General features: G+C 39.0%; 1 long non-coding RNA gene across 1 annotated transcript; it reads right to left on the reverse strand.

Moving 5' to 3' along the window:
* Positions 1-1,705: 1,705 nt before the first annotated feature.
* LOC119912694 lies at positions 1,706-5,763 on the reverse strand. The gene is made up of 2 exons (XR_005446200.1): positions 5,500-5,763; positions 1,706-2,090 (listed from the first exon to the last, which is right to left on the reverse strand). It is a non-coding gene; the product is annotated as an uncharacterized LOC119912694 (long non-coding RNA).
* Positions 5,764-23,664: the final 17,901 nt, after the last annotated feature.

Raw genomic sequence — 23,664 nt, forward strand, 5'->3', positions numbered from 1 at the left:
TACGCGAATCCCTGTTGACTGCCCTGGAAGTTTACCGAACAAAAAGGTTTTTTTTTTTCCCCCAAAAGTGGTATTTCACAGTCATTTATAGTTCATCCCACACTGAGGGCTACATTTGCTCCTTTAGTGGCAGGTTTACCCATGAGGCTTTACCTCCCCAGTGTATGATCCATTCCTCCGGGGATCCTGCCTACTGCAGGCAACTGTTTACTGTCATTTCATATTTAAAGAAGAAACACAAAATCCACTCCTTGGAGACATTTACCCACTCTGTGCAGCTTAAAGATATGTTGCTTCATTTTCTACATAAAGTAGCTGAAAGATTCACAAGGAGCTTTGGATTTCACTAAAGTCCTTTTCAAATCCCTCTGGTTTTATTAAAGTTGAGTGCCAAAGACGTCAACAACAATGTCAGTTTGAGGAACAGACAAAATGATAACGTCATTAACTTTTTTAATTACTTCATCAAGAAGTATTTTACAAACTTCAGTGGGGTGATCACTTAGAGAAAAACGTTATGAGAAGATATAACTATATAATTAAGACTACAGTCAGGTCAGCGGTTCACAGTCTGGTGTGTTGAGACTTGGGAGGAGAATTAAAAATGATTATCCGATGTGCATAATGGACTCACTCCCTCTGTATGTCTGTAGATGACACCTCATTACTTCAAGCGGTGGCCCCCGTCCCCCTTTCCACCATGAATCATCTTTTTCACATTTGTTCTAAGACACTCTCTCCTCAACTCTCCTTCAAATACAAAATAACCTTTTCCCTCAATTATTTGTTTCCGTAACATAAAAAAAGGCATAATTTGCTCTGGCCTCATGCAATAAAAAATAAATTAAAAAACCCCCACACAGGGTGAGATTCAAACTTTTACAGCAATGGTGATTCTAGCCTTGAACTTAAAAGACCCCTGAGCTTTCTGACCATTAAAATATCACACACACTTGCATGTAAACACAGTATGACTGTAGAACTCACTGTCAGTCACCCCTTAATGTTATGATAACCTCTCTTTCTCCTCTCTATCTCTTGCGATATGCTGGCAAACACACACTCCCAGCCGCACAGGAATGCGAGCTTTACAGGCATGATAAATTCCTGCTTATGCAGTCATATGTAGGACGCCACCGGTGCCAACTGTCATCTGAAAACCTTGAGCTTTTCCAGATTGAAAGCATTCCTTTAGACTAAAGACGGTTAAAGCCTCCCTCTTTGCTATTTAGTGGTATAAATATACCTGCATTTGAAATTGCTGCAAAGAAAAGCAACTCACTTTGTTCAAAACTGTAGATCTTTATGTAAAAATAGACCTGTGGATGGATGCTGAGAAAGCTGTGTGTATGTGTGTGTCCCATATGAAAAGTTCTAAAGTGGCCTGGGTCTCCACGGGGAGGGGGTGTTAAAGGTTTTAGGAAGCTGCTACCAGAACAAACACACTCCCCACTGTTGAGAACACCAGGGAATCTGCACTTACACACACCCCCCTTTGTGTAAAGCCCGCAATGGTACTGGCACACAGATGTAAACCAGACTTCAGCTGGGTGGCAGGGGGAGGGATGCCAAAAACTTGTGTTTAGTGTGTGTTTGACTCTGCTTTGATGAATTTGTTGACTAAGGAAAAAGAAAAGAGGGAATTAGGCTGGCGATTAAGAAGATTGTGCAAGAGGATGGCAAAGTTGAAATTCTCTCGTATTCATATTACACTCACTTTTATTTTCAGATTAGGCACACCAATTTCACACATCAAAATGATTTTGTCCTAATTAGTACAACTAGTCAGAAAGATGATGTCATCTGGGCGCTATCTGGGTACGACTTTTTAAAATCAGGAGATCCTGCATTGCAAAGTGGGGGGGATGGAGTTTAAAAAAGGCATTGCATTTACCTGGAGGGACAGGATAAAAGTCACTACTGAGTTCTATTAGCTGACATGTGAGCTTGACCTCTAAAATCCACTGACTCTGGCTACGGCGCATTATGGCTGTGCCGCAGCTAATCGCAGCCATTATGGTCAATGCTTGCGAGTCCACCAGACGCAGCCGCAGTGCGTCCCTGAAGCATCACAGAAACAGCTCTCCGCTCTGCAGAGAAAAGGTAACAGATCTATTTTTGACGCAAGCAGAGTCAAGCAGCACAGAGCAGATTGAACCAGGCAGGAAGTCACACACAGAACGGCATAGGGAATCCGGTTAATTTTCAAATTAAGACACCCTATCGTAAAATAATAAACAATTAAAACAGACACAAAAAGAGATAATTTAACTACGTAGCCTACTTAATCATAACACAAAATGCAAACACTTTTTGTCAAACTGATTATCAAATCAACAAAATATAAAAACACATCAGCAACATCAGGCTCTGATTCTGAAATTCTCCTTGTGGGAAATGCAGCCTGAAGTTGACGGAACAAAGCAGGGTCACAGAGCTGTGAAGAAGGTAGAAGCACAAATATAACAAATTAATAAGTCAATAACGTGGGGCAGGCTGCACGCTGCTGGAACGTTTCGGAGACGCTTCCAGTGGACGCAAGCAAAACCGTGGCGGAGACGTAACGTGTCGTAGTGGGACATCAATTTGGATTCTGCCTGCTAGAAGTCTCAATTCAATATTCATTTTCTCAGTTTTGTTCAACAAACAATTCAAATCGCCAAAATATTACATTTACTAGCATAGAAGACTCAGAAAAACAGGAAATATTCACATTCCAGATTAGGGTTGGGCCGATAGACGATGCAATCATCCATCGGCGATGGCTGACAGACATCACGCCGGCATCGCCATTGTAAAACCCCCGCCCCTGCGCACCCGTTGATGTCGTCCATCCCGATGTTTCGTTGTAGACAATCGTCTGATGGAAATTTTGTAGACATAACCCAACCCTATTCCAGCTGTTGGAACCAGTGATTTGTTGGCAGTTTTGCATAAAAATTACAATTACTTGATGATCAAAAAAGCTTTTCTGTATCAAACTAATCACTCAACCAGTAGTAATAATAGTGATTTCTTGTTGGCTGACAGGGGAACATTAAAACTGTGTAACAGAGACAAACATTGTTTTGGATGACAGTTTGAACAGTACTTTGTGCTACATTAGCAGCTCATTCCTGCCAGTGAAGCTTATTTAACCAGGAGTTAGTAAGCCAACTCTTCGTTAAAGCTGGCAAGAGAACAAAAATGGATGAATCTTCAAAAAAAAAAAGGGGTTTACTTTTCTATTATTTGGTAAGTGGCCAATGTATATTAGGGTCATAATACACTGGTGGTATAGAAAATTATGAACTTGGTGGAGTAAATGTCATTGCGCTTGAACCACATCATCCTTCACCATCCTTGTTTTCAATTATGTAGGATTTTACAGCCAGCCACAGCAAAACTTGCAACGTAGACTGGCGAGACCCAGAAAGCTTTGATATGCTAAACTGCATTTATTTGAACAATTTATTCATGAAAATACTGCATACCAATTATTGTCCATATAATAAATAAGTTTCAAAACTACATAAAGTACCATTTTTGTGCCCAGTTCCACTTCAGTTCTGTCGACTTTTTAAATGGATAAAAAGGGGGGACTTAATTGGTACCAGAGCAGACAGCCTTTTTTCTGTTCTAGAAGAATGACATTGAAAGAGAATCACAATGTCTAGACACGGCTGTCACATCAAAGAATTGAAAAGAAAAAAATAATCTATTAACACTAATCAGTGGGAATAATGTGTGCCAGCTGAAGACAATGATTTAAAGGGGGATGCTGTTAAAAAATAAATAAAACAAAGGATTCTGGAGGTTACTTGATGTCACGTGGAGTGGAGTCCTGACACTTTTGTGCACCATTAATCCAATATTAATGGAAATTCAGAAATGGCATGACTTGCAAGTGTCAAAACACTGTCAGACACCATTTGGCTCAGTGTAAAACAAATGTGTCCACTTCTCTGCTGATCAGTGTGGATCAAACAGTGAGACAAAGCCACAAACTGGCTCCACAACAGTTTCTGGTGAGTAATGACCAGTGTAGTTGTGTCACGAGTTAAAACAACTCTTTGTGGTCTTTTTTTATTTTATTATTAACACTAGGGCTGTAAATGTAAGTCTTTTAGAATATTTTCACGGTTGCATCTCTGGAAATATGATCTAAAGCACACCAGCCACCGAGGTTTACTCAAACACAAGCATCCACAAAGTATCCAGTCACATCCTTTATATACTTTTAGGATAAAATCCCCTCAGATGTGAACTTAAAATAGAAGTTCCTGCAGCTGGTTTCACTTAGAATAAAGGCTCTATTAAAAAGGAGTCGTAATCTGTTCTAGTGGGAAGCTGTACTCTGATGACTGCCTTGTTATCGGACTCCCTTTTCTGCTGGATTTTTCCAGTCCACCTTTGAGAGGAAACAGCAGCAGGAAAAGCCGGCGCTGCAGCCGATAGGGACAGAGTGGGACGACACAGGTGGTCCTTCCATTTGACTGGGGGTGGAAACGCACAAAAGCACATGACTAAATTCTCTCCTAACCTCTGACCAAACCTTAAACGTATCTTAAATTGTAAACTCACATCAAAACCTTAAACTAATAGCAATAGTCTAGCAATAGTCTTGCGTTTAGGTCCAGCTGCACACATGATCACCGATTCAATAATAAAGCCTATAGCCTACTGTAACTTGAGGGTAGCAGTGGCTGTTCTGGCCTACTTAAACCACAGGGGCCAGACATCCTTTCAGAGGGGCCATTTAAATTAACCCTTAAGTTTGACTCAAGTCATACAGGTTCTCCAAAATTCAGAAGTAAGAGACTTACTTTAACATACATGCAACCGGAACACCAATAAATATCAGTCTCTCACTTCCTTTTGTCTGACCAACAGTTAGTTCAAAACCAAAAGATATTCAATTACAGGGATAAAAAACAAAAAGCAGCAAATCATCCTATATGAGAGGGCTAAAATCAGAGAAATATCAAAAAATAGTTTCAGCACTGAAAGACACTGCAAATGCTGCAAACACTACTAACACACATTCCTTAATTTAAAAAAATATTAGTATTATAAATACAAAACACTTTATATACACAGTATTCCAGCGCTTATATTTGTACTGGAATACCAATACACCTGCAAAATTCCTTCACAAAAAAAAGTAGTGCATGAATCAAAACATAGCTTGCACACTGCTTTGTGTTAAAGACTTGCAAGTGCCTATCTGACCTTCTGCACAAGCTGCAATAAAAAAATAAAAACACACAGCAAATGTGGCTCCTAAGAAATGCAAAACCAAGCAGGGAATTCCCGAATTTATTGTGCTTGTTTAGACAGCGAGCAATAACACAGCAACGTCCTGGTAAACAAAGCACAGTAGCCTTCAGTTAAGCAACACAACCTCAATAAAATCAACAACTGCGCAGCAACAAAATACATCCACGGCAGGCCATTGAGCAAAACACGAAAGAGCCAAGAGACTGGCCAGACAGAAAGAGAGAGGGTGTATTGACTCACGTTATCTGAAGATCATTCTCCAAAGTGGTTCATATCCTTCATGTCATTTAATCTAACTTGACTTGTTCTTAGGAAAGTTTTCACCAGGACCTCGTCTCCACGCTTCATTGCTGCGAGCTTTATTATGTGTATAACTTTATAGGCGCTGTAAAACAAGCTAAAGTTATTTTATTTCAGTTTACTCCGCTAACTTCCATGAATTTGTTTGGCGTGATGCCAGAGTGCGACTAACGTTAGTTGTGTCAACATGTGATTGGCTGATAATTTATTTAATCAAAGGAGATCAGGTTCACCTGGCTTCTTCTCAGCAGACTTGACATGAATAACCTTTTCAAGCAACAAACACTGACTCAAATGCACTGCCCACCTGAAACCAGTGGGGCGCTGTTTCACTCCTTATAATGATTCAAATGAATACTTAAGAAGTTTTTTTCAATTGCGAATGGTTAAAACTGAAGCCACTTTTTCAAAACTCTTCACACAGTCTGCCTTACCAACATGCATCTTGGCCAAACTCTCACCTCCAAAAGTCAAAACACTTCATACAAATCTCAAAAACACGTTCAACCAAAGCACTGCCAACAATTCTCACTCAGAAAGCATCCATCGTCACACATAACACACTGACCTTTGAAACACTAACAACAGGAAGCAACACGTAAATTGGATGAACTTTTATCTTCGAAATGTGACTTTTTCATATTAATCAGTATTTCATTATAGAATACAGTTGTTCCCAGTCATTTTGGTACATTTCTCAGATCAGAATGAAAATTCTACTTGTTCAAACCTCCACATCATGTAGTCACTTGTGCATATAGCAATTTCTCAGTCTTTTGAGAAACTTGCAAATTGCAAATGCTTTGACACATTTATGCAAATTATTATGTAAATATGTCTGCTTTTTCCTACATTATCAATTGCTTACTGTATGTCAAGTTGATCACAATGTATTATACTGGATCTCTGTTGAGTCGTCTTGCCCCCCAAAACCTCTAGCCATAAGTTAATTGCGTAAGTCAGTACAAGCAGTATGGTTGAACACGTCAAATGTGCAAAGCCTTTTTTCTACATGTCTATTAGACTTTTTTGTAAATGTGTCCTACAGTAAATTGATGAAGATATCTGTCGTGCTGTGAATACGAATCTGTGGCCCAATTGACAAGAACATCAACCTGAGGGTGTGTCCATGTTTCCATTTCTTATTTTGTAATTGTTTCCTTTATGCTGTGCAGTGTTTTAAAATAGTCTCGTCTTTTTATTTTCTGCATCACAATGACGTGCTCTGTCAACAAATTACAGTGCATACAGTAAATGTGTAACGGTGAATACTGTCTAATCCCTTGCAATGTATAACTCTGTACTGCTGAAATTGATCTATGCCAAACAAAAAGTGCAGCCTTGTGCATTTGCAATCATTTTCATCCAAATCTTAGCCATAGTTTACCAATAGTTTTGCAAATGTTAAATTTGTAACACATTGTTACTTTATTGACTGTACTATAGTTTCTGTTACAAGAATGAATCGAAAATGCAGAAATTTCCTTCATTATCCTTTATTTTTTTTCACTGCATTCAGTAATTTACTTGTGAAAAGATTTTTCTGAAATTTCAATGATGCAATACAGTTTTTCTTAGTGGTTTACACAGTAAAACTGGTACCTGAGACACAGTGACCACAACCTTGATTGAACTGATGTACCAACCCCCTGAAGCAATTCTGCTAAAATCTATGCACATTTCCTGCTTTACACTCAGCTTGCAGTTTTACAGTAAAACCACATTGAAAACATGACACACATTTATCTGTCCATTTGCAATCATTCTGTTTTGACAGTTTTTTACAATTGCTAACAAGCATTTTCCTGTATTGAGATTACTTTTTCAAAACTCTTCACTCTCTCTCTCAAAGTGAGAGATTAGCAAATGCTAACATAGTCTTTTCAAAACTGTTAAATTTAACTTCAAAATTATACATACATTCAAATGGAGAGCAATTTGCGACATTACAAACCCCATTTAAATACATTCAAAATCCTAAAAAAGATGGTTATGGAGACAAGTAGTGAAAAAGTATTGATTAAAATTATGTAAATGACACCAACAACAGGTCATTCCTTTCTCGGTTAAAGTCCTACCCTGGTCTTTTCACCTAGTGATCTCATTACCACCTACATCAGGAGACATCTTTCAAATGGATTGTTACACCTCCACTTCACTGGAGCCTGCAAGAGACGGAGGAGAAAGAGTGGTACGGAGAGGAAAAGGATTCTGCATGCGTGGTAGTGTAAGACAGCAGAGATGACCAAGAGCTGTAGTCTCTGATGACATTAGGACTACTGTGGTAACCAGGTAATCAACCATGGGCTATCATTGAAAGAGACTGGTCTCAGAGAGCAGCCAGATGTGACCCGCTCAACGGTGGCATCAATTGTCAGAATCTTCCAGTGAACCAACAGGTAAAATATGTATTCTGAAAAGGCATAACTGCATATTACCAAAATTAAAATCTATTGTTTGTGTGTAATTCTTGTATTTCTTCTCTAGGACCCAACGACTAAACCCCACAGGGGAGATATCATTTAGAGAGTCATGGAGCTGGAAGCCCATGTTTTTATCTATGTGGACTTGGCCAAAACATGCTGTTGAGGACAGAATTTGATTAGCAAAAGAGCTAAAGTGGGTGTCCCAGGCCAAAGGGGTGCCAAGGTTACCATGTGTGCAGTGATGTCCTTCGATGGAGTGCTGCTACACAGATGCAAGAGACCGACGAACTAACTTTGTTTTGTTTTTTTTGAGCAAGCATTTACAGTGCTGAATTTTGTTTTCCATGCTACTTTCATTTAGATAAAGTACAGTGAAGCTTTTCCTGTTGTATACTGTTGTACGTTCTATTAAGACTTACCATTCTTACTGTAGTTCATAATGCTAACTTTACACTTCACACAACCAAAAACTAAAAGAACACAAAATGATTTACTACTTCAAAGATTGCTAAAATGATTGTATGCTATCTGTTGTTAGTGCTTTTTGGGTAATTGTGTGACAAAGTGTTGCTTTTGGAGAGAACCACTGCTGGTGTTTTTGTAAAATCATTTGATATTGAAAGTATGCAGTGTTTTAGTAGTGTGAAGTGTGAAGAGTTTTGAAAAAGTAAAGTCAGTACTGAAAAATGCTTGTTAGCAATTGTAAAAAAAAAAAAACAAAAATTGTAACAGGTTTGGACACAGTGTGTTATGAGTCTGCAGGTCTCCTCCCCGACCCCTTGTGTTTATGTTCTCTTCCCTCCCTGTGTCTCCTGTTAGTCTGTCTGTCTGTCTCTCTGTGTTGTCTGGGCGTGGCTTCTCACTCTGGGCCTGGCTCGCCACCTCCACCTGCACACCTGATCCACATTCCACTAATCAAGACTCTGCAGTATATCAACCCGGTTCTCGTCAGCTTACCTCAGCGGTATTAGCGCTGTGGCCTACAAGTCTTGAGTTGTATATTCTGTTGTTTGTTTCTTGTGAGATCACTTACCTTGTCTCTCTGTGCTCAGGATCACTGCCTGTCTGGAAATTCTGCCCCTGCCTCGCTCAGCTCACTGCCTGTCTGGAAATTCACTCGCTGGTCCCCATTCCCTGATCTGCCTTCTGCTCCGCTCTCACACCCCTTTTCAATAAACTTTAAATTCCTGGATTTAAACCTGCCCCGAGTCTGCTCTTGAGTCCGTTCACCTAGTCTGCCATAACACAGTGTGTTAGCATTTGAAAAACGTGATGCAGGTGGTGAAGTAGTAATGAGAAAAGAGTTCATGGATTTTGGAGAAAGTAGTCATTGAATGCATGTTGTGTAAAAGCAATGAAAATGATTCACAGTTTGGTCCCCATTCACTTCTGTTACGCTGACTGTGTGAAGTGTTTTGACAATGTGACTTCAGTTTTGACCAATGCAGGTTAGCAATTGAAAATAAACTGTAAGAAGGCAAGAAAAGGACCCTCTTAGACCCACCCCAGAACTACCCCGGAAAGGTTTGGCTGCCATTGAGTGTGTCACCTGTTGTTTGTGACCACATTTTAATATACACTTTGTTTTGTTTGTACCTTGTTTGTGTGGTGTGTGATCATTTTCCACATAGAGCATTTTGAGCAAAACTTTAAAGTGCCATTAGCAATCTTTTTATGACATACACTGTAACAGATTCACTGTGGAATGAATTGATGGCTGCTTTATTAATGTATTTATGTATTCTGTTTCCTTCCCTCTTTCCATTTGGCACTGTCAACTTGCAACATATCACACTCATGGAAAGTTAAGTCAGAGAGATAGAATAAAATAACCTGGCATATATACAACAACCCAAACCTGTCCTGATCCCAACAGGTTTCAACATTTTTTTCTCTTTTGAGTCAGGTGCATACTGTTCTGTTGTGTAAAGCTTTAAGCTTGGGCTGGGTTTGAGTACTGAAACTCACTGACTAGTTTTTTCTTCTCTGACAATGTACATGCACTTTGGTGGTCAGCTGGCCTTTTGACTGTAGTCTTTTGGTGTTGTTCAAGTCCAAGAGAAGAGGTGACACAAAGTGTTTGATCATTTAACGGTGGTGTTGTGTGACACAGCGGTGCCTCAGGGCCCTCACATTTAACAAATTTGTGTGTGTAGCTGTTAGTGTGACTCATCCTCTGCCTTTCTTTCATTCATTGTGTTTGTTCCTGTTTACTCTCCACAGTGCGGACCATTAAAGGCAGGCAGGATTGTTGCAAACACCCTTACAGAACTCAGGAAAACAGATAAAATCACCATCTTCCTGTCCAAAAGCAAGTAGTTGTCCTATTAAGAAAAGTCTGGTCTCCCAAATGCATCGCAGTGCTGATCAAGCTGCGCCCAATGCTGTTATATATTTTCATGTGGACCTTCTTTTAGTTTCTTCTCTTTTCACTGTCACGTGTTGAAATCATGAATTGTGTCAGAAGCCAGAACTTCTCTTGTTCTCTTAAAGAAACAAGAAAAAGTAACTAAATTAATCAATTAAAAAATGTTTTACCCGTACAAACTGCAGTTCACTCCGTTTGTCGAGACATGGGTTGTTTTTTGTGAATGATATTATGTTGTTTATCTAATAAATCTACAGTACTTTTGCCAGCCTTTAGCAAACCCAAGACAAAACTTAAAAATGTCAACAGCGTAACAGATTAGAGAAAGATTATTCTTAGGAAGTTTTTTAAAAGGTGAAAAGAGGATTATAATGGATAAGGGAGAAAAAGTTATAATGACGTATGATACACACACTGTCACGCTGGAAAAAAATTCATGGGAGCTGTATATGTGCTAACAAATCAATGGATGTGTGATTTTGTCAGCAGCTGTTTCCAAGATCAAAAATGAATCCATGATGAAACTCAAATAAATCCATGTTAAGTAATAATGAACGCAACTTTGAATTAAACACACTTTTCTCCCCCTAAAAAATGTCAGACCTGAGCAATGCTCTCAACAATTTTGAGCGTGGACTCCAAACTTAGTTCAGCCACTTCATTAAAAAACAGATTGCTGGTGGGGGGCAGGGGTGAAAGCATTTACAATTAAATACACTATGAACTCTAATGAATGGAATCAGGAAAGCCATTTGATGTTGTTTTACTCAGACAGTGACAGATCGGGAAAAAGTCAGGAAATCCAGAGTGTTGGAGCCATTTACATCCTGCTGGTCTTAGTACCAGTTGACCTACTTCCTCTTTTTAACACTTGACTCTTTCAAAAGTATCACCCAGCTCAATTTCCACTTAAGGATCATTAAAGTACTTTTGAAGCTTTTCCAGAAAGAAAGAGAAAGTGATGTCTATCACTTTCTCTTTCTTTCTTACCCACCTCTTTTCCTTCTTTGTCGTTGCGTTGTCAGTGAAACGTTTGCCAAGCTCGGAGCACACTTACATAAGCTCGCACTACAAATGAATCAAGTTGAAAGCATGCGAGCAGCACAAGCCTTTAAGGGAAGGAATCCTTCAAGAGAAACTGTTTCCAGAGCAGGCAGATTTCTCAGAGCCTAATGAAGCAACTGGCTGTTATCCAGACAGTTTATAAAACTTTGGGGTCGAGGAGGTCCTTTACTCTTATCCTATCTTTATAGCCAAGGAAGGCTAAACCCAGAGCAACAGGACTAGTTTGAAGACGACGTTTCACCTCTCGTCCAAGAGGCTTCTTCAGTTCATAAGAAAACTTCCCTTGATTTAACCATCCTTAGAAAACTTTGACCTGGATGACTGAGAATCTTCACTGACATCCTATCTTGATGTTACTGTATTTGGAGTTTAAGAAAGTCCTTAATCATCTTATGAACAGATTGTTCACTTTTTAAGGTGTTTTCATTTTAGTGGATGTTTGGCCAGTTTCAGAAAGATAGAAATTACTCTCAATCACATAAATTGCATTTGTCTGGTACATCTGATCAGAGAACTGGAAGAAGCTAAAGAAAAATCATTCCTGTATTCTAGTAACTTTATGATAATCTCATTTCTCATTCTGAGAGGATGTACAGTTAACAACAGACTTCACGCAGTGCTTTGACTTGTGTGGCTGCTCTGCTCTGGTTCTGGTGATATCGCTTACAGCTAATGAATGCTCCCTCTATCTTCCAAAACCTCAACATAAACTCCTACCGCCTTTCCCACAGGGATTACTATATCCCTGTGTGTGTGCACAGTTGTGTGTGTTTTTGCGTGTGTGTATGCTGGGGTATGAGTCAATCCATGTGTGTTTCTGTCGGCTATATATGGCTAACAGCTGAGATACCTCCAAGGTAACAGTGAAGGACTTTCTGGAAACCCATCCTAATTTGAGGTGAAAGATGTGAGGCAGCTGACAGATGCAGAATTCCTTCACATTCATGTTTCTGTAGTGAATAAAAGAGTGAACAAAGGTAACCACTGAAATATTAATGACACTGTGAGATGTGGAGTATTTGAAGTGAAAATGTGTTGTATCGCCAGCGTTTATACTTCATTGTGTGTTGTGTTATATTACAGGAAAAGGTTTCCCCCAAAAAACTGCTTATTGGAGGTGACCCCCTTTTCTCTTTCAGCTTATCTTTGGCTGACTACAGGTAACTGGTTGAGGTTAGGTTAGGATTGGGTTAAGGCAAGGAGAAACACATATTGAACCTCATTTCATAATATGTTTAGTTACCAGACTGTAGTCCAAACTGTTGGCCCACTCTTTAAATACATGGCCTCTGAATTAGCACCTCTACTTGTTTTACCTGCAGCTTAATATGTTTTATTGAAGTGCATTAATTTCTTTAGAAGTGGGGGCATCCCATCTCAACAGCTAGCCTAGCTTTAGCTGATTAGCCCGGCACGTTACCTTTCCGACAAACCACAACTTGTCTCATTACAGTTCAGTTTTTGTACGAATTAAACAAACCAGATGTAACCAGTGAATTGGTAAGCTTAAAGGTGCTAGTAGACGATTTTATGACCTAGGCCAGCTGTTTCATCTTGTTTTCTGCCTTTATGTTAAGATAAGCTAACTGGCTGCTGTCTGTAGCTCCATATTTAGTGTGTAGTCATAATTATGGTATTGATCTTCACATCTAACGAGAAAGCATATTATATTTCCCAAATGGTCAAACTATTCTTTAAAAAATTCTTCTTTTTCTTGTGTGGCTGTCAATGTATATGGCCATTACGTAATGACATAATGTTTGTGATGTGTCTGGGTTTGGCTTAACACTTTCCTGTTTTATTTTGAAATTGTTTGTCTCTGGTATCGTTGTTCCACTTTATTTTTGTGTCTTTCCTGTGGTTACCTGATGTTTGTCAGTCCATCGACGTTCATCTGTCAGTAATCCCTGCCTGTATGTTCGACCTTCTGTGGAGTTTGGATTGTGTTTTTGTCACCTGCCTGTTCTGCATTGTATGTTCGCTCTCTGTGGATTTTGTTTATCACCGTGGAAAATAGTTTTTCTTTTGTTTGTGGTTCTTGGACAGTACCTGCTAAGTCTGTACCCTCTTTGTGTTTTGTTTAATAAATTAGTAAACTGAACCTGATGTACTCGGTGTTCCTGCATCTGGGTCCAATTACCTGTTTTTCTGCCTCGGCACTCGGCACCCATCCTGACTTGATGAAAATGTGGTTGCTCTGTTGAACTGAAATGGAGTTAAAGGTGAACGGCCACAGTCTCTTTGTCTCCTCTTCCACATATGTTTTCTCAGTCAGATTAACCTTGGCAAGTTAATATACACACATACAGTAGATCTCTCTGTGAATGCAATCAAATAGGGTGAGCACCCACACCAAGGGAGCCCAACCGTCACCTCTGCTAACTCTGATCCAAAGAAACTGAAACTTGAACACACACGCAGTCACACACTATTCACATTTTAAATTCAAATCAACTGTGTCAAGAAGTCTGCGGGGGCTCACTCTTGGGCCCGGCTCGGATGTTCTCCAGTTACAAGGACGCGAGTGTGCTCTCACTTCATCAGACGTAAACAGGCGTCCTCCCCGGCGCCTGATGACATCGGCAGAATGTCGCCCACTGGTGTTGCTATACTCATGTTCCATCACCTGAATTTCAACATTTGATTGACAAAACATTGACGTGGTGTATACAAACGTTTTTAAGACCGCAACCAAAAACCTCACTGTTTAATTATCCGACTGATTGTAGATATGTATGACACGATTGTTCTGAATCATTTGTGAAAGCAAAGAGAGATTTTACAGTAAATTGACTGTTTACACATTCAAACAATATGTGCATCATTCGTGCAAGAAATCTAATAAAAAAACACTTTCCTGCTGATGTTCTCACCACGAGGGTTCACTATTCTTTCATATTTTGAAATATGACTAGCAACCTTTCAGATATTCATTTGTCAGTGTTTTGAAGGTTGTTTAACATGCTGTATTAGCGTTTCTCTGTTAGCAATATTTCAGTTTTCTCTGGTCTGCACTGCAAAGCCTCTGAGCTCATATCTTCACATGCAAATAACATTTCATGGGAATGGTTATGTGAAGCACAATAATGGATTCAGTACTTAAGGCTTAAAAGTACATTAGATGATTGTTTTGAGGATTTTCCCTGTCATTACAACCAGACGTGATGCGTGTAATTTTGCAATATATTTGATTTCAAAGTGGCACAAAAAATAACTCCACGGTCAAATAATATTTGGTTGTGAGTGGGTGAGCATATTTGGAGAAAATATAAACATTACAAATATTATACAATTAAATGAGTCCTGTATTTAATAAAGTTGGTGTAAAACAATTTTACATTTGATGTAATTAGATTTTTTTGTTACAAATTGCTACACAAAAACAAAAAGGAATTCATAAGAATTTAGCGATGATGCATAAATAACACTGAACTTATCAACTCTTCCAAAGCTTCTAATCTACACTGAAGATCGTGAACCACTGAGAAAGCTGATATTTGAGGTCTTGTAGCAACCTAACACTGGATGTGTGGTAGCTGGTCCCTGACAGCTGTTTCCTTCCAGAGGCCTGCTCTGCAGAAATGCTGGAGAAGACAAAACTCCCATTTAAAATGCCAAGCTCCACAGAGAGAGGTCAGGCTGAGGAACATCCTCCCTGCCCTCCAGGCCAATATCCTGATATATTAGTATTTCCTCTAAATGTTACTCCTTGGGAGCTGGGGAGGCCTCTGAAATCTGGAGCCATATAACAATAGTGCTGCAAATAAAAACCAAACAAAAATTAGATCATGTTATTTATGGAATATTTTTGTAGGTTGGCTCGGCAGCTTATCTGTACAGTGCCAGGAACAACGCTATAATATACACTGTTAACATTAAAGGCCTGTAGAATTGAATCAATCACAGATGAATGGGGCTATTTTGCTTCATATTAGACAACACTTCTCTGTAAACCAGAAACCTCCAAAAATGGTAAATCAGCACCTCTATAAAACTGTTTAAACACAAGCTGAACATCATAACTTTGATGAAGATATGATTTATTGCAGGTAAATTACACTGCATTTGTTTTGTCGTTACATGTATCTTATAATCTGGTAACAGATAATTTTGTGCATATTACAGAATATGCATGTATAAACATTGATTGATTGGTGAAGAGGGAGTATTTAACAGGGTCATCCTCTGTCTCCTCCTACATTCAACCCCCGAGCACAGCGACCTTCCTGTCAGCCTGAGCAGCCTTGAAACTCAGCTGTTTCAAGGTCACATACACATACCACCCTTGAATCTTCTGCATTCCAGAGGAGCGATATTGTGTAATACTGACCATCAAACGCAGGATCAAAGTTAGTGGGTATTTCTGCTTGTAAAAGACTCAGCGTTCATTTCATCCTCTTCTAGTTTCTTTACATATGTTTTTTTGTTTTGTTAAATACTAAAAACTTTACCAACATCAATTAAACTTTAAATATCTTAAATAAATTCACACTGTTATTTTCAATTAAATTTATATGAGAATCAAGCAAAACAAGCTTTATGAATTATGTATAGCATTTGACTCACATAGTTCACAAACACATAAAAAGAAATGAGCAGTCCAGCTGTTTGCTCACATTGTCTATGAATTCAGTACCAGCCTTTTGCCAAAATGTGGTGGATATCATTAAAAGAGAAGTTTAATGAATAGTTTTACATTTTAGGAAATAATTTGATTAACTTTATTTCTGAGAGTTAGATGAGAAGATCAATAACACTATTATATTCATATAGTAAATATGACTCAACCGGCAGCTCGTTAGCTTAGCTTAAAACAGGGGAAACAGGGGAAACAGGGGAAAACAGCTAGCCTAGCGCCAACTCTAAAAAACCATAAGGTGTCGTTTGTAGACAAAGATTTTTTTATATAAGTAGATTAGGTAAATTCTGAGTTGCTTTTGTTTGGATTTTTTCATTTGGGCAGAGCCAGGCTAGCTGTTGTCCCTTGTTTTCCATCTTTGTAAGTGAAGCTAACAGTTTGTTGCTAGCTCAATAGTGAAGGTACAGGTATAAGAGCAGTATTGATTTTCTCATCCAACTTTCTACAAAATAAGTATGTATTAATAAATGTACTATCAAGAATTGCAAAATGTGTGATTTACTGAGTGAATTATTTTTATTAATGACTTTACCTAAAAAAGCCCAGACACACTTACTTGATGGCGGGTTGGAAAGTGAAACAATTTATTTAATTAATTAACAGTAAGTATGTCAGTGTCCCACCAGCAGTGGTGTACATGATGTCATGGCTTTATCTCAGTAAAAGTCAGCGTTATGGAGAAAGTATTAGTCAGTATTTTGTAACACTGCGTGCTGTGGCCTTACACCAAACTATTCCAATGTGCAGTCTGAGCTTAATTTAATAAAGTTGCATCAAACAAGCAGTTATGTGCTTCAGCATTCTTCTTCCACTTTCTCCCCATGTCTTTCTCTCTCCCCCTCCTCCCTGAATCCTCTCTCAGGGGAAACAACCTCAACAAGCCAACTCTCAACCGATGGGACGTTTTTCATTACATTTCATCCTGAGCTCCAGCATTGATTTCCAAAAAAGCCTCTGGTTTGAGTTTACTTATTATCACATAATGTGACTCTCAGGGCAAATAACACAACATCATTATGTTCAAAAATGGAAATTTCAAGCCCCTGAAAGAGGCACCTTTGACCATATCATGCCTTAAAAGGGGGCATTTCCCAGCAGGTCACCTTTTTCACGTATGATTCACACTCATTTTAAACAGTTCCTTATTAATATCCCGAAGGAATCATGACTGTGTAAGTACAATGGAATTTAGATTAAGTGACACAATCCTCCCATGGACTTGACAATGAGACTTCCTGTGGAGTGATGCCGTGACAACACAGAAAACATACACTCATGCCAGAAAGAGTAGAGATTAGTGGGATTTTAATACCAAAAATGAAGGTCAAATCCCTAATAATTGTTGTACCAAATTAAGTCATATTACAACAAGTTGTACAAAATTACATGAGGAGACAGCGACAGCTATGTTCCTTCAAATGTCCCTTTTTCCAGTTTGGGGTGTGTACAACTTTTCAAAAAGGTCTCGAGCAGAGTTTCATGTCACCAAAAAAATTATTCTATGCACATCTACAAACTAAATGGTAAAATAGGAATACATATGTGCATGTCAGATTCTGTCTAAAGTTTTCCAGAAACAGCTCATTGCTGGCAGGAGGTCCACAGACAGTCTTATCAGCGTGTGATGTTTTATTCTGTTGCTGTAACTGCATGGTGAAAGAGGCATGCTGTAAACTTGAAGTGAACTCAAGCACATCTTGGATTAGTCATTTAATGACCCAGTAATATACAATATGTTGGCAGCCAAATGCACATCCCAGAGAGTTAGAAAACTAACTCAAGAAAAAACAGGAGAATGGGAGTCTCTGCTTCTGTTCAATTAAAAAAATGTGGTTCTTGCAGTAATGAAAAGGCTAATCATTAAAAATGGGTAACAACCGGCAGACGTTGCTTGGTGTGGTTGGTCTGCTGGCTTGAATTGAATGTGACTAACAGTAAATAGGATAGATAATCATATAAAAGTTTAGCAATGGGTAAAAGTTACAATTTGAATGGGAAAAAATAAAAATTGGGCAGCAGTGAAATGGTAAATTGAGCTTTAGATTGATTTTTTATAAGCTGAAAATTTGACTAATAACAGTACTGATGAAGGACCAAAGAATGTTTTGGTTTCTGGTGACAGTACTCCAGAGAAAAAGAAATTATGCATCATCCTGGATTTTATAGGATAATACTGATTTTAATGGGAAGTATGGACTTTTCTTCTGACTGGGTACGTGGTGAGTTTGTATTTTTATAATATTTCAAACATTTTCAACATTTCTCTGGTGTGGAACATCACGAGCATTGTGATAAATAGTATGATGATCCTGTATTTGTTTTCAATGTGTGCTTCTAAAAGCAGTGACACATGCCCGTTAATGGGCGAGGAAATTTCTCCAACACTATGTACAATTTCTTTAAAACATCTATAATCACACTAATGCTTTCAGTCCAGTCAGTTTCTTTTTAGGGTGGAGCATCAAAGCAGCTGATATTCACTGAGCATGAAGAAAAGGACTCTTTAATGGCTAATTATGTGTCAGATAAGGTCAGTGGAAGATAACGGTCAACACCAGTTTTTCTTGACTTTCCTCAGTTTCTCATACAGTTTGTCAGAGTAGAGAGAAGCAAAGTCCCTCACAGGAAAACCACAACCTTTGGAAGAGGGGCTTTCCAGTGTTGCTATGGTACTAATGACCACAAATATACTTTGACCCCTGAGAAGTGAACGTGTGTTTGTGTGTGTGATGGAGGAAATTACACGTTAAACATGACTGGTGTCCAAAGTGCTGACTGGCCAGAGAAGATATTTTGGCCACAGCTTCTATTGTCTATGTCTGCACATTTCTGTGTGTGTTTTTCTGTGCACTCATAGAATATACATGCATGGCTGTCTTTGTCGCTGGCTTGTATGTGTAGCTTAGTCACCCCCCCGGCTGAATCAGTGTTTATCCCCTGAACGGGTGTGAAGTGAAGCAACAGTTTGGGGGTCCACCCATGTGAAAATGACCTTTTTTCAATAAAAGTTAATGAGTTTTCAGGATGACTAGCCAGCACACCACTGAAACAGTTTGTCCCTGTTCTGAGATCAGAAAAATCCCAAGTTAAGATCTTTTTTAGGTCAATTAAAGATGAAAGATATGCTCAAGCAAAACTTGATGGGAAAATGTTGACATATTAAATGCAGGCAGAACGTTTGATAAAAGAGAAACATCAAGTACAAGAAAAGGTCTTGGGAAACATTTAAAACAAAAAGAAATCCCCCGAAGACAACACATGATATCAAAGCCACAATTAAGAATAATGCAGGACGTTTTTTTACAAATTAAAATTTTGACGAGATGATAGGGAAATATGTAGGGATCACCAAAGTCACTACAATTCATCCTGAGGGGAACATGAATGTTTGTACAAATTCTCATGGACATTACTTCAAAAGTTGTCATTTCACTCAAATCACAAATGGTGGCCTAATGTTGGCACTAGAAGAAAAGTCAGGGGTTTATCAAAGTCATTAGGACACATCGTCTGGGGACCACGGATATATGCACCAAATGTTGTGCCAATCCATCTAGTAGACGATGTGATATTTCACAGGATAGGGAAACATTTTGACTAGCTAGTGGAACTACGGGAAAAGTCAGGATCACTAAAATCTTTAGGATTCATCCTCTGGGGACCACACATGTCTGTACAAAGTTTCAAGGCAATCTATCCAATAGTTTGATATATTTCAGTCTGGACCTAATTGGCAGCCTGACTGACCAATAAACACTGCAATCATTGGAGCCCGACCAGCAGCGTGGCTGAAAAACAAAGAAACTGAAGCGCTCCAGGACAAGAATGTGCAAAGACATGGCACAGCAGCTTTTATTGACGCAGAGTCGGCATGAATCCACTTATTAATCCAGGCCCTCCTGTCATGCTGAGTCAGCTATTTGTATGTTTAAGTAGCTACGCATGGGACCTGAACTTCCAATGGTTTGAATGGCAGCTGAAGCACGCCAAGAATAACGATCATCTGCTTAGAAATATGCTGGGTGAGAAATATAAAGTGAAAATGTATTACGGAATAACATTCTCAAAATGTAATGTCACACTTATAAGACCTCCACAGCCACCAGTGGTCACAGCAAGGACCTCACAACATGCTGACACAATACTGTCGCCTCTCTCTGTGCTTCTCTTGAACCATGTATTTGTGGAAACTGTGAGTGGCCACAGAGTGAGCACCAGCGGCTTGCCAAGCCACATGATGAGAGCCTCCCGCCAGAGGAACGAGCTTGGAGGAAAAGCTCATGGTGAAAGTCACAGCTGGCCATGCTGTGTGGTGCAGAGGAGACACATTCTTATTGTACTGCCTTCCCATGTATTGTCATTTAAATAATGATCTATTAAATCTCTGCTTTTCTCACTTTGGCATCTCTGATTGAAGATGTTTAACCGGGACAATAACATTTCTTCCTCAGATTATTTGAGCTCCTGTGGGAGAAGAGCAGTTCTTTTCTATGTCTTCATGAGCTGCTGTGGGTGGGTGCTGTTTGAAATGTAAAGTATGACACTTTCTCTGCGCTGAAGATTTTTCCCTGGAAAAATACCTATCCAACTGACTCTTTACAACAGCAAATTCAAGAGCTCTCAGGAACTGGGTGTGGATCGCATCTTTATTCTGTTAAATCTCTGGAACAGAGACGGCAATCATACTTTTATTATAAGAAAATTGTGTTGGTTATTGCCTAAAATGTCACATTTCTCCTTGGACATGAACTACAATAACTCCATCAGCTAGAAAACAGTGCATGCTCTTACTCTTAAGTGTGATTATGGACAGTGTCTGTTGGAAAGAGGCCATTTCTTCATCGAAACAGTGAAAAAGCTCAATTCGAGTTGGCACTTTAAATGAAACCAGACAAAGAGTTTTCTGGCAGAGAAGGAGGGGGTCTCTATATTCTTGGGTGGCATTCAAAGCTCTGTGAACACTTAGAGTTACCCTGAATACACTGCAGACAACACAATGCTCTAAAATTCTTCCAAATGGAGCGGAGGCAGAAGAGAACTGTAAACAGAGACTCATTGGATTATACATTGAAAATATGGAGTCACACCAGAATAAAAGAGGATAAGAACAAATACAATATAAAAGGATGTTATTTAAAATTGGCCGTGAAGATAAATTTCAGACTTCAATGTACCTATATTTTGAGTCTGACACATGTTCACTAAACCCTAAAATACTATCATTTGCATTTCCTTTCAAGAGCTTGGGTTCTTAGGGCTAAAAAGTGATCACTGCACCTTCTCCAACTTAAACTCATATCTGTAGCTGGAGAAGTTTGTGTTTTTTTTCCTTGCACACCTATATATATATATATATGTATATGTGCGTGCAAATGCTGTTACACATGGAATCATCTTGATATGTGGACATGTTCAAGTTTGACATAGTGTTACAATATATTAGAAGAGCAGTATATGTGTTAGCATTTATACACCATATGAGAATATGTCAGTATTTATACACCTGACCAAAATCTATTGTCCAGATACATTACTTTGCTCACCTGCACAACACACAGTATAATACACTACACCCTCGCAGCCTCAACATACTGTAAATCAGATTAGTGTGGTGGTGTCACTTTTGTATCACTAGAGGGAGCCAAATTCCAGGATAAATTCCTAAATTAATATTTTCTGTTTCATTGAATTTTACTGCTAAGTTCTGTTTCAAGGAATTTTACTGTTAATACCAGAATCAGCATTTTAAATTAGTCTTTCAAGCCATGGGGGTTCAGTTGGAAACAACTTGCACCTGCTTGCAATGATGATGATGTTTTAAACTGTTCCCCATAACGCAAACATTGTCAGACATTGATCCTCAACCATCTGTAAATGTTGTGATTTTCTGGTTACTGGCCTATTTCTGTTCACATGGCTGTGAGATGAATCATCTGGATGATTTGCACAATATCAGCTATTCCCACGTCCTGCACATGTGCTAATAAATTTTCCCCAACATTAACACAGATGTAAGATGAGGGAAAATAACACGGGAGATTTGAGGATGAGTCACAGCCTGGAGAGAATGAAGGGGAGATGAGAGGAGAAGAAAAGCTTCAGTAGCATTTGGAAGGGGCATAACAAACACAGAAAGGGATACAAAGAGGAAAGAGGGAGATCCGGAGAAACAGAGAGAGTTGACGGAGAGCACTCGCATAGATGAGTCAGATTCATTATGTGATGAAAAAGGGAGGACGGGAGGGGGAAGGAGATGAGTCCAAGAGTTGGGGGCGAAGAAAGGGTGGTGAGTCAGAGTACTGGAGAGAGAGAAAGAGTGGAATGAAGGGATCAGAAGAGGTCAAGAGTGGATGTTAAAAAAGGGAATAAGACAGGAACACAGGCATTAAAAGAGAAGGAAAGGGAAAGTGCAACAAACAGGATAAGTTTTTTTGTAGAAAATGAGAAAGATGATTAGCTAGTCGGAGCATGGAAATGAAGACACCCGGGGGAAGATGGAAAGTTAATGAAGAAGAAAAAGAAAGAAAGAAACACCAGGATCTGAGTAGGCAAGGGGAGGAATGAAATCATGAGACAAAGAAGTGATAAAGAGACCGAGACCTTCAAATTAGAGTAACATGGTCACATTTAATTAAAAATGCATAGTAAAGCAGTGATGTAGGTACGGACGACCACAGATTACACCATTTTGGAGCTATATTTGCACCTTTTCTAATTTGGCGTAGGCAGCGATGTGAGAATCTCATCTAAAATTAAAATGTCTGACAGAGTACGCTGAATGTTAAACCGTGAGCCTGATGCACAAAATGGGATTTGGAACGGAGTGAGAGATGATGCAGAGGGGAACATCTGTCCTGTTTGAGATGTTTAGGTATACAGTTCTGTATCTGCACTTTATAACAATGGTGCGGCATTAACAAATTCAGTGGGACTAGTTGTTCAGGTTTCTATGTGAAACAGCACCTCCCTCTACTGGCTTGAAAACACACCCTCTTCTGCCCTCACTGCGTGTGTTGTTGTGCACAGCTAGGCAGCGAGCAACACACACTTCCAATAAATGTTGAAGAGAGCAGCTGAAGCAATTGTGAAACTGGGAAAACGTCAAATTATTAGTCACCACATTGAAAGACTGTGATTATAAATCATAAGAAAAAAAACATGACACAATACAAAAAATAGTCAGACCGAAGGTGTTGTAAACGTGAATTAGAAGGATAAAAAGGAAACTGGATTCACCAAAGTGTAGACTGTCAAATTAGTTAGGATAAAAGTAAACAAATCACAGAAAAATTAACAAATGAACCACAACAAAACAGCTACAATAAGAAGAGTACTTCAAGATAGTGCTCCAACAGGTACATGTGGGGAGTAGATTAAAAGATGTCTGTCAATATTTGCTTGTCACAGATCTGACAAAATGGTGGATGGAGCAATGTCAGTTATACAGGAACTGGACTGAGTCAGTAACCGTTGTTACTATCAACAGAACAAACAACTGAAAGCAACTGCTTGAGGCTGAATACACACACATACACACACTGCATGTGTTTGTGTGTCCATACAGTTGATCTAGTAATATATTTATGTGCAGCATTTAAAGATTGACT

Source organism: Micropterus salmoides, unplaced genomic scaffold (genome assembly GCF_014851395.1).
Source record: "Micropterus salmoides isolate LMB-PRFRI ecotype aquatic unplaced genomic scaffold, ASM1485139v1 Ms_hic_scaffold_1, whole genome shotgun sequence".
Taxonomy (NCBI): Eukaryota; Metazoa; Chordata; class Actinopteri; order Centrarchiformes; family Centrarchidae; genus Micropterus; species Micropterus salmoides.